The sequence below is a fragment of the Bufo bufo genome, chromosome 5 (assembly GCF_905171765.1).
Source record: "Bufo bufo chromosome 5, aBufBuf1.1, whole genome shotgun sequence".
NCBI classification, from domain to species: domain Eukaryota; kingdom Metazoa; phylum Chordata; class Amphibia; order Anura; family Bufonidae; genus Bufo; species Bufo bufo.
This window is the reverse complement of record NC_053393.1, coordinates 144,170,548-144,183,549: the sequence shown is the minus strand read 5'-3', so window position 1 is coordinate 144,183,549 and position 13,002 is coordinate 144,170,548. Positions and strand designations below refer to the sequence as shown.

General features: G+C 48.0%; 1 protein-coding gene across 3 annotated transcripts in view; it reads right to left on the bottom strand.

Annotated features, from left to right (window-relative positions):
* CCDC178 (coiled-coil domain containing 178) overlaps positions 1 to 13,002 on the bottom strand; it is a 461,614-nt gene that overhangs the window by 2,104 nt on the left and 446,508 nt on the right. The window lies entirely within an intron of this gene.

Sequence of the window (13,002 nt, the reverse complement as noted above, 5' to 3'; positions counted from 1 at the left end):
ACACTGCTGTAGTTTTCGTCTACGTCCAATCCACATTCTTTGCGGATCAGATGTGGATGGACTCATTCATCTCAATGGGGGTGCAAAAGATGTGGACAGCACACCCATGAACCCATCCTATTCTTGTCCATTTTGTGGACAAGCATAGGACATTTGTGAAGGAGTAAAAAAAAAAAAAGGCAGGCTCTCTGCCGGTATCCGTAATTTGAGGATCCGATAATTGAGCCCTAAAACGGTAAAAAAATCCTTTTTCTGTTGATTATATTTATTTCTAACCAATCAGTAGAAAAAAAGTCATGGATCACACATCTACATGCCATGCTTTGATCTACTGCAACTTAGCAATATTTATAAACATCTCGATTGAGGAACTTAGTATACGTTTTAACAAAATGCATAGGCCCAGTAGCGTAGTGTGAGGGGGGAGGGGGGCGTTGCCCCGGGCACAAAATTTCAGGGGGCGCCAGCAGGGCCGCACCACCAATTAGGGAAAGTGAGGCGATCGCCCCAGGTGGAGCGGTCCTGCTTACAAGTGGAGGGCGGCGGCAGGGCACAGCGAGATGAGCGCTTCCATTGTGGAATCACTCATCTCAATAGTCCTCAGGACAGCGATACAGATGGATGCTGCGTCTCCCTTCCCCCTCCCTCTGATAGGCTGCAGGGACTAGGCCTGCAGCCTATCAGAGGCCGGAAGAGGCCTGCATCGCATTGCTGCCAGCCTGATGGAGGTAAGTATAAGTGTTTATTTTTTTTCATATGGTACAATACTTGTTACTGGCACATGATTGGGGAGCACTTCTTACTGGCACTCGATTGGGGGGGCATCTATGGGGGCACTTCTTACTGGCACATTATTGGGGGCATCTATGAGGGCACATCTTACTGGCACATTATTGGGGGGCACTTCTTACTGGCACATTATTGGGGGGCACTGTGGGGGCATCTATGGGGGCACTTCTTACTGGCACATTATTGGGGGCACTTTTTACTGGCACATTATTGGGGGCACTATGGGGGCATCTACTGAGGCCACAAAGAAGCGGTATTTTATATGGGGGCACTATGGGGAGGGGGGAGAGGAACACTATGGGGGCTTCTACTGAGGCCACAAAGAAGGGATATTTTATATGGGGGGCTCTGTATATGGGCATTTTATACTGGGACACAATATGGTGGGTACTTTTGGGAAGGGGGGAGACGAGTACTATGAGGTCATCTACGGGGGCACTAAGAAGGGGTATTTTATACTTTCAAATTATGGGGGACACTGAGGCCATCTACTGGGGCACTATATATGGGGCATTTTATACTGGTACATGCCATATACTGGGGCACTAGGAGGAAGTGGGGAGAGGAGCACTATAGGGGCATTTACTGGGGGCACTATATAGGGGTATTTTATACTGGCACATTATGGGGCACTATTGGGACACTAGCTCAACTGGGGGCATTAAAAGGGGGTATTTTTTGCTGTGGCACACATTATAAGGGGGCATTTTTTGTACTGTCACATTGTAAGGAGGACTACTGGGGGGAATTATGGTGGGCTTTATTACTACTGGGGGGTCTATGGGGACCATGATTACTAGTATGGGCACTATGAGAGCATTATTACTTCTGGGTCACAGTGAGAACATGTTGGGGGCACTGTAGGAGCACTATTACTACCATGTGTGCTCTAGCAGAAAATTGTTCCTATTGGTGGGACTTTTGGGAGCACTATTACTGTGGGGGCACTTTGGCACAGTATCAATTAACCACAATTATTTTTGGGGGGACGTTATGTTTACACTATTAGTGTCAGGAGCACTATTTGCTGGGCGCAGATATTTTAGGGCACTGTGTGCCAATAATTGAAGGGCACTATCTGCATGGTACTAGTGTTATCAGTGGGGGTTATCTGTTTCTACAGTATAATATTGGGGAGCATGGAAGGCAGAGTATTGGCGGTGATAGGATGATTTGTCCAGAAGATGGGAGAATGATGGAAAAGTAGTAAACAAAGATTTTTTTTGTTAAACTGAGATGAGAAATGCCTGAGAAATGGTGGTCTGGTCTGAAGGTGTGAAAGGTGAAGATGAGGAAAGAGAACATCTACATCAAAGGAGACGTCACTGGATGTAAGAGGTATGGGGCGCTTTATGACCCTGTATGTTCTGTAGTTATGGGAGGGTGCATATAGAATTTGGCCCACCCTGCCGCATCCTGGCCCCAGACTTCAGGTCACACTGTGCATGTTCTGAATTCTGGGGGCTCACACCCATCTACTGCATTATCTGTACTCAGAGAGTTATCACTGTGTTATCTGAGGTGTTATGTATGACTGCAAGTGATATCTACTACATTATCTGTAAAAAGGGGCACGGCCACAGGTTGGGGGGGGCGCAATACTTAGCTTGCCCCGGATGCTGGCAACCCACGCTACGCTACTGCATAGACCCATTCACCACGTCAAGGTGGCCTCTTATGAGTGGGTCTCTACTTTAATTTGAGGCCCCCATAGTGCATTCCCTTACAATATGATGCCCCCTTAGTGCCTCTCCTCACTATATGATGCCCCTAAGGCCCCCTTAGTGTCCTCCGTGCAGCATGATCCTCCTATGTGGCCCTCTCACAGTAGGATGTATATACAGATTGGTATATTTATTTCTAGAAAGGAGTGAGGGTGGTCCCTGAAGAGAGAAGGTGCAGAAACACCTCTCTCAGGTGTACTGCTCTGTGAAGCAAAAATGTAAGAAAAAGGGGCAGTAACGTATTAAAATCTATCTTTTATTAGGACGATTAAGAACTAAGATGGTGAGCCCCTACTAGACAAACCACATAAACAATGACGAACAATTAGAAGGTCACTTTAGGTCAGGTCCATTTAGGCCCGTGGATAGGAGCCAAAATGGAAGTGACCAAGATACATATAGAGAGGCCCTGGGTGGTGTACCCAAGGTCTACTAGTATGCCAACAGGCAAAAAATACAGGGTGGGTCTTACCGGTAAAGGATGCCCGGGTCGTGTGGTCCACTGTTCAAAACAGGTGTCTTAGAACCTGGTTGCGACCGTCAGTCGGTTAGGTCTTGATGGCTAAGGGCAACAGGGAAAAATCTAACCCTGTTATTGCCCTACTTGGCCTGTTGTACCCTAACCACCTAACACGAGGTCCTGGCCCCGCAAGGGGTGGCCCCGTCCGGAACCTGACCCTGAAACATGCACCCTAGATGGCCCTGTGAAAAGAGGGAAAAAGGCCAAAGAGGGGCTATGACTATCAGGATGGTACGGTGTGTAAAAGGGAAAAAAAAGTCCTTAAGGACTAATGTGAGGATATATTCATAGTCCCAAGGACAGATGTGGGGATATATTCATGGTCCCTACGCGTTTCATTAATGAATATATAACAACCTATGATAGATACGATTCATCTACTTCTACACGACCCCCTAATTCATCAGGGGACAGGGGTCATGGAGAAAGGAAAGGTACCCCACTCCTGTGTCGGCTGTATGACGTTGGCGGACAGAGGGGAGGGGAAAGGAACAGAGATTATACCAGCTTGAGTGGACGTGTGCAGTCCAAGTCAGCACAAGTACCTGTAGGTGGGAAAACATAGAAAGAAGCCCACTCAGGTACAAAGTATAACCAAAATTCCAACAGCTGGCATATTAGATGCATGTTACTTACTGTGTGTCACATGGAACGCGTATGGCCTATACCATGGAGGGTTGCAGGGCAGCTTGATATACTGCCTGTCTGCCGGCGTCTGTTGGCGCAAATAGTGTGCGCTCTGGGGTTTAAATGGGCAGAAGGGGCTGGCCGTGCGTCTGTTTAGGGGGCGTGGCCGCCGCGCACGCTAAGGCTTGTGTATTGCATGACGCGGTCGGCCACCTCCCATTGTACATGCGCACTGGCAGAAGAAGGCGGCCGTTTGCGACGCTCAGCTACCGCCGCGTCACAGAATCAGGGGGCGTGGTCAGAGCGGAACGCCACGCCGGCCGTCCGATGGGAGCAGCGAAGGTGGGAGGAGTCACTGGTAAAACAAGGTGACACCTACTATCAACCCTGCGCTGGTGTTGGGGATGGAATTATACATCAACCCCTGTGTGGGACCTAAGGGGGGCATTTATGGCAGATTAACTATCAGGTCTGGACGGAGTGCCATGACACTACAGATAAACGATAATGTTTTCAACTTATATGTGAATTTAATTAAATACACCACTCAAATCTGGCAGTGCAATCATGACTGAGATTCGCATATATAGCAAGAGAGTGGAAGTGAGCAAACCAGTGGTGATGTCAGCCTGAGACGGGTATAGAGATATATGGGTCGTCTCAGATCAGGTCCCAAGGACAGGTGACGGTTATTTTAAAGGCGATGCGCCTCCTGTCCAGACCATGGAAGATATAAATATACAATTGGGATACATGAAACACGGATATCATAGAGGTTACAGAAAGCAGCCAAAGTGCAGTTGGTCGTTCAAGCCAAGGGGGTTGGTGGTCCTCAGCTTGAATATCCACCAACACTCCCTCTGGAGAATTTTTTTGTCCCAATCCCCTCCCCGTAGTGGCTTCTTGATCACCTCCAAACCTATGAATTTAACCCCTGATGCGCGTCCATCGTGGACCGAGTGCATGTGTCTCGCTACCGGGGTATCTCTCTTATTACGGATGTCACCTATGTGCTCACCTATACGTATCCGTAGCTCCCTACGGGTCTTACCCACGTATCTGATACCACACTCACAGGTGAGCAGGTAGATTACTCCTATCGTGCGGCAGTTAATGAAATCACGTATTTGGTGAGTGAAACCTATGGGGTCAAAGGTCACTGTTTTAATCTGGGTGACGAATTTGCAAAAACTACAGCGGCTGCACTGGAAACATCCGTATACTGGTTTGTCTAACCACGTTCTTCTCTTGGGGGGGCTATAATGGCTATGAACAAATAAATCTCTGAGGTTGGTTCCCCTCCTAAAAGTAATTGATGGATGAGTACTGATTACATCTGCTAAATCTGGGTCCATCCGGAGAGTGTCCCAGTTACGGGCCAAAATCTCCTTGATTTCCCTGGCCGCTGAGTCATAGGTGCTGATGATTCGTAGGGACTTTTGTGGTTCAGTTTTGGCTCCTTTCACGGGGTGTAGGAGTGTGGTGCGTGCCTCCTGTTGTGCTCTCTGATATGCTTTTCTTAATACATTATCAGGGTATCCCCGTGCCCGAAAATGCTCTCTTAACTCCTGTGCTTGGCGTTTGAATTCACGCGGTTCCGAGCAATTCCGCCTGAGTCTCAGGTATTGGCCAACGGGGATACCCCGCTTCAATGGGACAGGATGACAACTGTCCCATCGAAGCAGAGAATTTGTTGATGTTTCCTTACGAAATATAGTTGTCTGGAGACCTCCCTCCCTGTCTCTGGATATGCAGATGTCAAGAAATGGCAGATTGCCACGTACAATTACAGATGTAAACCTGAGGTTAATGGAATTATGATTGAGTTCATCCACCAACCTCCCGAACTCGTCCTCTGGCCCGCTCCACAGAATAAAAATGTCATCTATGAAGCGGGCCCAGAGGACGATATACTCGGTGTACCATTCCGGTGTATCACCAAACACCGTAGTCTCCTCCCACCAGCCCAGGAGCAAGTTTGCATAGGATGGTGCACAAGAGCTACCCATCGCGGTGCCCCTGAGCTGGTGGTATAGCCGACCATCAAAGAGGAAACAATTACTTGTCAATACAAAGTTCAGGAGTTTGAGTATCAGTTCATTGTGTGCAGAGAACTGCATTCCTCTAGCTCTCAGAAAGTATGCTGTAGCTGAGAGACCCTTCTCATGGGGGATTGAGGAATATAGAGCCTCGACATCAATCGATGCCATAAACCAATGTGGTTCAAGATTGAGATTTTCTAACTTTGAGAGTAAATCTCCAGTGTCTTTGACATAAGATGGCAGGGACTGCACAAATGGGCTTAGAATGCGGTCCACGTATATTCCGCTATTCTGTGGCAAACTGCCTACCCCCGATACAATTGGGCGACCCTTAAGGGGTGATGTACCCTTATGTACCTTGGGTAGGCAGTAAAAGGTAGCCATGGTGGGGTGTGCCGGGAACAGAAATTCAAACTCATTGCTACTAATGAGACCATCCATCTTGGCTACCGTTAGAATGTCACGTAATTCCTGTTGGAAGCCGGGGGTGGGGTCAGATGGTAATATTTCATAGCTGTCTCTGTCACTGAGTAAAGTGAGACACATGTCTCTATAGGTGGCCGTATCGAGAATTACCACGTTTCCCCCTTTGTCCGAGGGCTTGATCATGATATTAGTATCAGTGGAGAGTGTTTTAATCGCCTGTCTTTCTTTCCAGTCACAGTTATACCTCGTGGCGTTGGGAATGATCCTAGCTAATTCCGTGGTGGTCTGTTTCAGGAAGACATCAACACATGAGATGTCTCCTACAGGTGGCATTTTATTACTTTTGTTCCTGAGGTCAGTAAAAGGACCTCTGCCGTCAGGGTTATCCGGCATGATGTCCAGATTAAATAGGAAGCGTACATCGCCCAGGATCTCCACCGGCACGCCCAGCTCACGGCTTTCTTTCTTGTCCCTCAGCTTGAAGTGTTTGTGCCACTTCAGCTTGCGGGCGAACAGGTGGAGATCCTTGGTCCACCGGAACAGATCAAAATTGGTGGTAGGAACGAAGGATAAGCCACGTCTCAATGCCCTAATTTCAACTTCTGTAAGGGAGCGTGACGACAAGTTGATAACCAGCTTATCATCTACAGGATCGATCAGTTGGATGGCGGTACGACCTTCCTGCTCCGTAGTGGATAATGCATTGTCTGTTCTAAAAAAAGTGGTGCAGAGGATGGCTGCGAGGCAGATGGTTGAGGGACGGGGGGTGCACATTGTGGCTGGTAGTGTGGCTGGTTTGGATTATACCGGCCACCACGACGTCTAGATCTATAGCCACCACGTCCTCGTCCCCTATTCCTGGGATATTTGTCCCTCTCACTATCTGACACGTCCGTTTCAGAAGAGGAGATGTCAGTTCTATGAGAAGTCTCAGGGTTAGTCAAGAACAGGTAGGCCTTATTTTCTTTGAAATCCTGGCTGTCCCTGGCAAACTGTCTATGTTTGCGTTCTTTCAAGTAGTACTGATACTTCTCAATAGTGTTTTGTAACTGATTTTCTTTGACTCCAAACTCTGCCTCTAGATGGAACCTTTTGGTTATCTCTATTTGATCTGAGAGGCTGCTGTCTAGTTTAGAAAGTAGCCCTCTCTCCTCCTCTAGCAGCAACTGCATAAACCTAAGTGAGCTGTTGGTGGCCTCCTGTTCCCACTTCTTTAGAAGTTCGGGGTTCCTGATGCGGCTGGCTGGAGTGAGGGATATACGTAAACCGCGTGGTACAATCCCCTGTTTTATGTAGTTCTCAAGGCCCAGGACCTCCCACCAGGAACTAATATGCTCTTTGTATATGTGGGTCAGATCCGCAAATGCCCCATTCAAGGTCGGGGTAAATTTTTTTTGGGTGAAACTTTGCTCAGAAAAGATAGTCTTGGCTTCGGTGAGCCATGCATCCCTATCCAGACCTGTGGACAGGAAACCTGCCATGTCCCTATAAATAACAAAATAGAAAGGAATGAGGGTGGTCCCTGAAGAGAGAAGGTGCAGAAACACCTCTCTCAGGTGTACTGCTCTGTGAAGCAAAAATGTAAGAAAAAGGGGCAGTAACGTATTAAAATCTATCTTTTATTAGGACGATTAAGAACTAGGATGGTGAGCCCCTACTAGACAAACCACATAAACAATGACGAACAATGGTAAGGTCACTTTAGGTCAGGTCCATTTAGGCCCGTGGATAGGAGCCAAAATGGAGGTGACCAAGATACATATAGAGAGGCCCTGGGTGGTGTACCCAAGGTCTACTAGTATGCCAACAGGCAAAAAATACAGGGAGGACCACCAACCCCCTTTGGCTTGAACGACCAACTGCACTTTGGTTGCTTTCTGTAACCTCTATGATATCCGTGTTTCATGTATCCCAATTGTATATTTATATCTTCCATGGTCTGGACAGGAGGCGCATCGCCTTTAAAATAACCGTCACCTGTCCTTGGGACCTGATCTGAGACGACCCATATATCTCTATACCCGTCTCAGGCTGACATCACCACTGGTTTGCTCACTTCCACTCTCTTGCTATATATGCGAATCTCAGTCATGATTGCACTGCCAGATTTGAGTGGTGTATTTAATTAAATTCACATATAAGTTGAAAACATTATCGTTTATCTGTAGTGTCATGGCACTCCGTCCAGACCTGATAGTTAATCTGCCATAAATGCCCCCCTTAGGTCCCACACAGGGGTTGATGTATAATTCCATCCCCAACACCAGCGCAGGGTTGATAGTAGGTGTCACCTTGTTTTACCAGTGACTCCTCCCACCTTTGCTGCTCCCATCGGACGGCCGGCGTTGGCGTTCCGCTCTGACCACGCCCCCTGATTCTGTGACGCGGGGGTAGCTGAGCGTCGCAAACGGCCGCCTTCTTCTGCCAGTGCGCATGTGCAATGGGAGGTGGCCAACCGCGTCATGCAATACACAAGCCTTAGCGTGCGCGGCGGCCACGCCCCCTAAACAGACGCACGGCCAGCCCCTTCTGCCCATTTAAACCCCAGAGCGCACACTATTTGCGCCAACAGACGCCGGCAGACAGGCAGTATATCAAGCTGCCCTGCAACCCTCCATGGTATAGGCCATACGCGTTCCATGTGACACACAGTAAGTAACATGCATCTAATATGCCAGCTGTTGGAATTTTGGTTATACTTTGTACCTGAGTGGGCTTCTTTCTATGTTTTCCCACCTACAGGTACTTGTGCTGACTTGGACTGCACACGTCCACTCAAGCTGGTATAATCTCTGTTCCTTTCCCCTCCCCTCTGTCCGCCAACGTCATACAGCCGACACAGGAGTGGGGTACCTTTCCTTTCTCCATGACCCCTGTCCCCTGATGAATTAGGGGGTCGTGTAGAAGTAGATGAATCGTATCTATCATAGGTTGTTATATATTCATTAATGAAACGCGTAGGGACCATGAATATATCCCCACATCTGTCCTTGGGACTATGAATATATCCTCACATTAGTCCTTAAGGACTTTTTTTTTCCCTTTTACACACCGTACCATCCTGATAGTCATAGCCCCTCTTTGGCCTTTTTCCCTCTTTTCACAGGGCCATCTAGGGTGCATGTTTCAGGGTCAGGTTCCGGACGGGGCCACCCCTTGCGGGGCCAGGACCTCGTGTTAGGTGGTTAGGGTACAACAGGCCAAGTAGGGCAATAACAGGGTTAGATTTTTCCCTGTTGCCCTTAGCCATCAAGACCTAACCGACTGACGGTCGCAACCAGGTTCTAAGACACCTGTTTTGAACAGTGGACCACACGACCCGGGCATCCTTTAACGGTAAGACCCACCCTGTATTTTTTGCCTTTTTGCCTGTTGGCATACTAGTAGACCTTGGGTACACCACCCAGGGCCTCTCTATATGTATCTTGGTCACCTCCATTTTGGCTCCTATCCACGGGCCTAAATGGACCTGACCTAAAGTGACCTTACCATTGTTCGTCATTGTTTATGTGGTTTGTCTAGTAGGGGCTCACCATCTTAGTTCTTAATCGTCCTAATAAAAGATAGATTTTTAATACGTTACTGCCCCTTTTTCTTACATTTTTGCTTCACAGAGCAGTACACCTGAGAGAGGTGTTTCTGCACCTTCTCTCTTCAGGACCACCCTCATTCCTTTCTATTTTGTTATTTATAGGGGACATGGCAGGTTTCCTGTCCACAGGTCTGGATAGGGATGCATGGCTCACCGAAGCCAAGACTATCTTTTCTGAGCAAAGTTTCACCCCCAAAAAATTTACCCCGGCCTTGAATGGAGCATTTGCGGATCTGACCCGCATATACAAAGAGCATATTAGTTCCTGTTGGAGGTCCCTGGGCCTTGAGAACTACATAAAACAGGGGATTGTACCACGCGGTTTACGTATATCCCTCACTCCAGCCAGCCGCATCAGGAACCCCGAACTTCTAAAGAAGTGGAACAGGAGGCCAACCAACAGCTCACTTAGGTTTATGCAGTTGCTGCTAGAGGAGGAGAGAGGGCTACTTGCTAAACTAGACAGCAGGCCTCTCAGATCAAATAGAGATAACCAAAAGGTTCCATCTAGAGGCAGAGTTTGGAGTCAAAGAAAATCAGTTACAAAACACTATTGAGAAGTATCAGTACTACTTGAATAGAACGCAAACATAGACAGTTTGCCAGGGACAGCCAGGATTTCAAAGAAAATAAGGCCTACCTGTTCTTGACTAACCCTGAGACTTCTCATAGAACTGACATTTCCTCTTCTGAAACGGACGTGTCAGATAGTGAGAGGGACAAATATCCCAGGAATAGGGGACGAGGACGTGGTGGCTATAGATCTAGACGTCGTGGTGGCCGGTATAATCCAAACCAGCCACACTACCAGCCACAATGTGCACCCCCGTCCCTCAACCATCTGCCTCGCAGCCATCCTCTGCACCACTTTTTTTAGAACAGACAATGCATTATCAACTACGGAGCCAGGAACGTCGTACCGCCATCCAACTGATCGATCCTGTAGATGATAAGCTGGTTATCAACTTGTCGTCACGCTCCCTTACAGAAGTTGAAATTAGGGCATTGAGACGCGGCTTATCCTTCGTTCCTACCACCAATTTTGATCTGTTCCGGTGGACCAAGGATCTCCACCTGTTCGCCCGCAAGCTGAAGTGGCACAAACACTTCAAGCTGAGGGACAAGAAAGAAAGCCGTGAGCTGGGCGTGCCGGTGGAGATCCTGGGCGATGTACGCTTCCTATTTAATCTGGACATCATGCCAGATAACCCTGACGGCAGAGGTCCTTTTACTGACCTCAGGAACAAAAGTAATAAAATGCCACCTGTAGGAGACATCTCATGTGTTGATGTCTTCCTGAAACAGACCACCACGGAATTAGCTAGGATCAGTCCCACTGCCACGAGGTATAACTGTGGCTGGAAAGAAAGACAGGCGATTAAAACACTCTCCACTGATACTAATATCATGATCAAGCCCTCGGACAAAGGGGGAAACGTGGTAATTCTCGATACGGCCACCTATAGAGACATGTGTCTCACTTTACTCAGTGACAGAGACAGCTATGAAATATTACCATCTGACCCCACCCCCGGCTTCCAACAGGAATTACGTGACATTCTAACGGTAGCCAAGATGGATGGTCTCATTAGTAGCAATGAGTTTGAATTTCTGTTCCCGGCACACCCCACCATGGCTACCTTTTACTGCCTACCCAAGGTACATAAGGGTACATCACCCCTTAAGGGTCGCCCAATTGTATCGGGGGTAGGCAGTTTGCCACAGAATAGCGGAATATACGGTGGACCGCATTCTAAGCCCATTTGTGCAGTCCCTGCCATCCTTATGTCAAAGACACTGGAGATTTACTCTCAAAGTTAGAAAATCTCAATCTTGAAACCACATTGGTTTATGGCATCGATTGATGTCGAAGCTCTATATTCCTCAATCCCCCATGAGAAGGGTCTCTCAGCTACAGCATACTTTATGAGAGCTAGAGGAATGCAGTTCTCTGCACACAATGAACTGATACTCCAAACTCCTGAACTTTGTATTGACAAGTAATTGTTTCCTCTTTGATGGTCGGCTATACCACCAGCTCAGGGGGCACCGCGATGGGTAGCTCTTGTGCACCATCCTATGCAAACTTGCTCCTGGGCTGGTGGGAGGAGACTAACGGTGTTTGGTGATACAGCGGGATGGTACACCGAGTATATCGTCCTCTGGGCCCGCTTCATAGATGACATTTTCATTCTGTGGAGCGGGCCAGAGGACGAGTTCGGGAGGTTGGTGGATGAACTCAATCATAATTCCATTAACCTCAGGTTTACATCTGTAATTGTACGTGACAATCTGCCATTCTTGACATCTGCATATCCAGAAGACAGGGAGGGAGGTCTCCCAGACAACTATATTTCGTAAGGAAACATCAACAAATTCTCTGCTTCGATGGGACAGTTGTCATCCTGTCCCATTGAAGCGGGGTATCCCCGTTGGCCAATACCTGAGACTCAGGCGGAATTGCTCGGAACCCGCGTGAATTCAAACGCCAAGCACAGGAGTTAAGAGAGCGTTTTCGGGCACGGGGATACCCTGATAATGTATTAAGAAAAGCATATCAGAGAGCACAACAGAGGCACGCACCACACTCCTACACCCCCCGTGAAAGGAGCCAAAACTGAACCACAAAAGTCCCTACGAATCATCAGCACCTATGACTCAGCGGCCAGGGAAATCAAGGAGATTTTGGCCCGTAACTGGGACACTCTACGGATGGACCCAGATCTAGCAGATGTAATCAGTACTCATCCATCAATTACTTTTAGGAGGGGAACCAACCTCAGAGATTTATTTGTTCATAGCCATTATAGCCCCCCCAAGAGAAGAACGTGGTTAGACAAACCAGTATACGGATGTTTCCAGTTGCAGCCGCTGTAGTTTTTGCAAATTCGTCACCCCAGATTAAAACAGTGACCTTTGACCCCATAGGTTTCACTCATCAAATACGTGATTTCATTAACTGCGCACGATAGGAGTAATCTACCTGCTCACCTGTGTGTGTGGTATCAGATACGTGGGTAAGGACCCGTCGGGAGCTACGGATACGTATAGGTGAGCACATGGGTGACATCCGTAATAAGAGAGATACCCCGGTAGCGAGACACATGCACTCGGTCCACGATGGACGCGCATCAGGGGTTAAATTCATAGGTTTGGAGGTGATCAAGAAGCCACTACGGGGAGGGGATTGGGACAAAAAATTCTCCAGAGGGAGTGTTGGTGGATATTCAAGCTGAGGACCACCAACCCCCTTGGCTTGAACGACCAACTGCACTTTGGCTG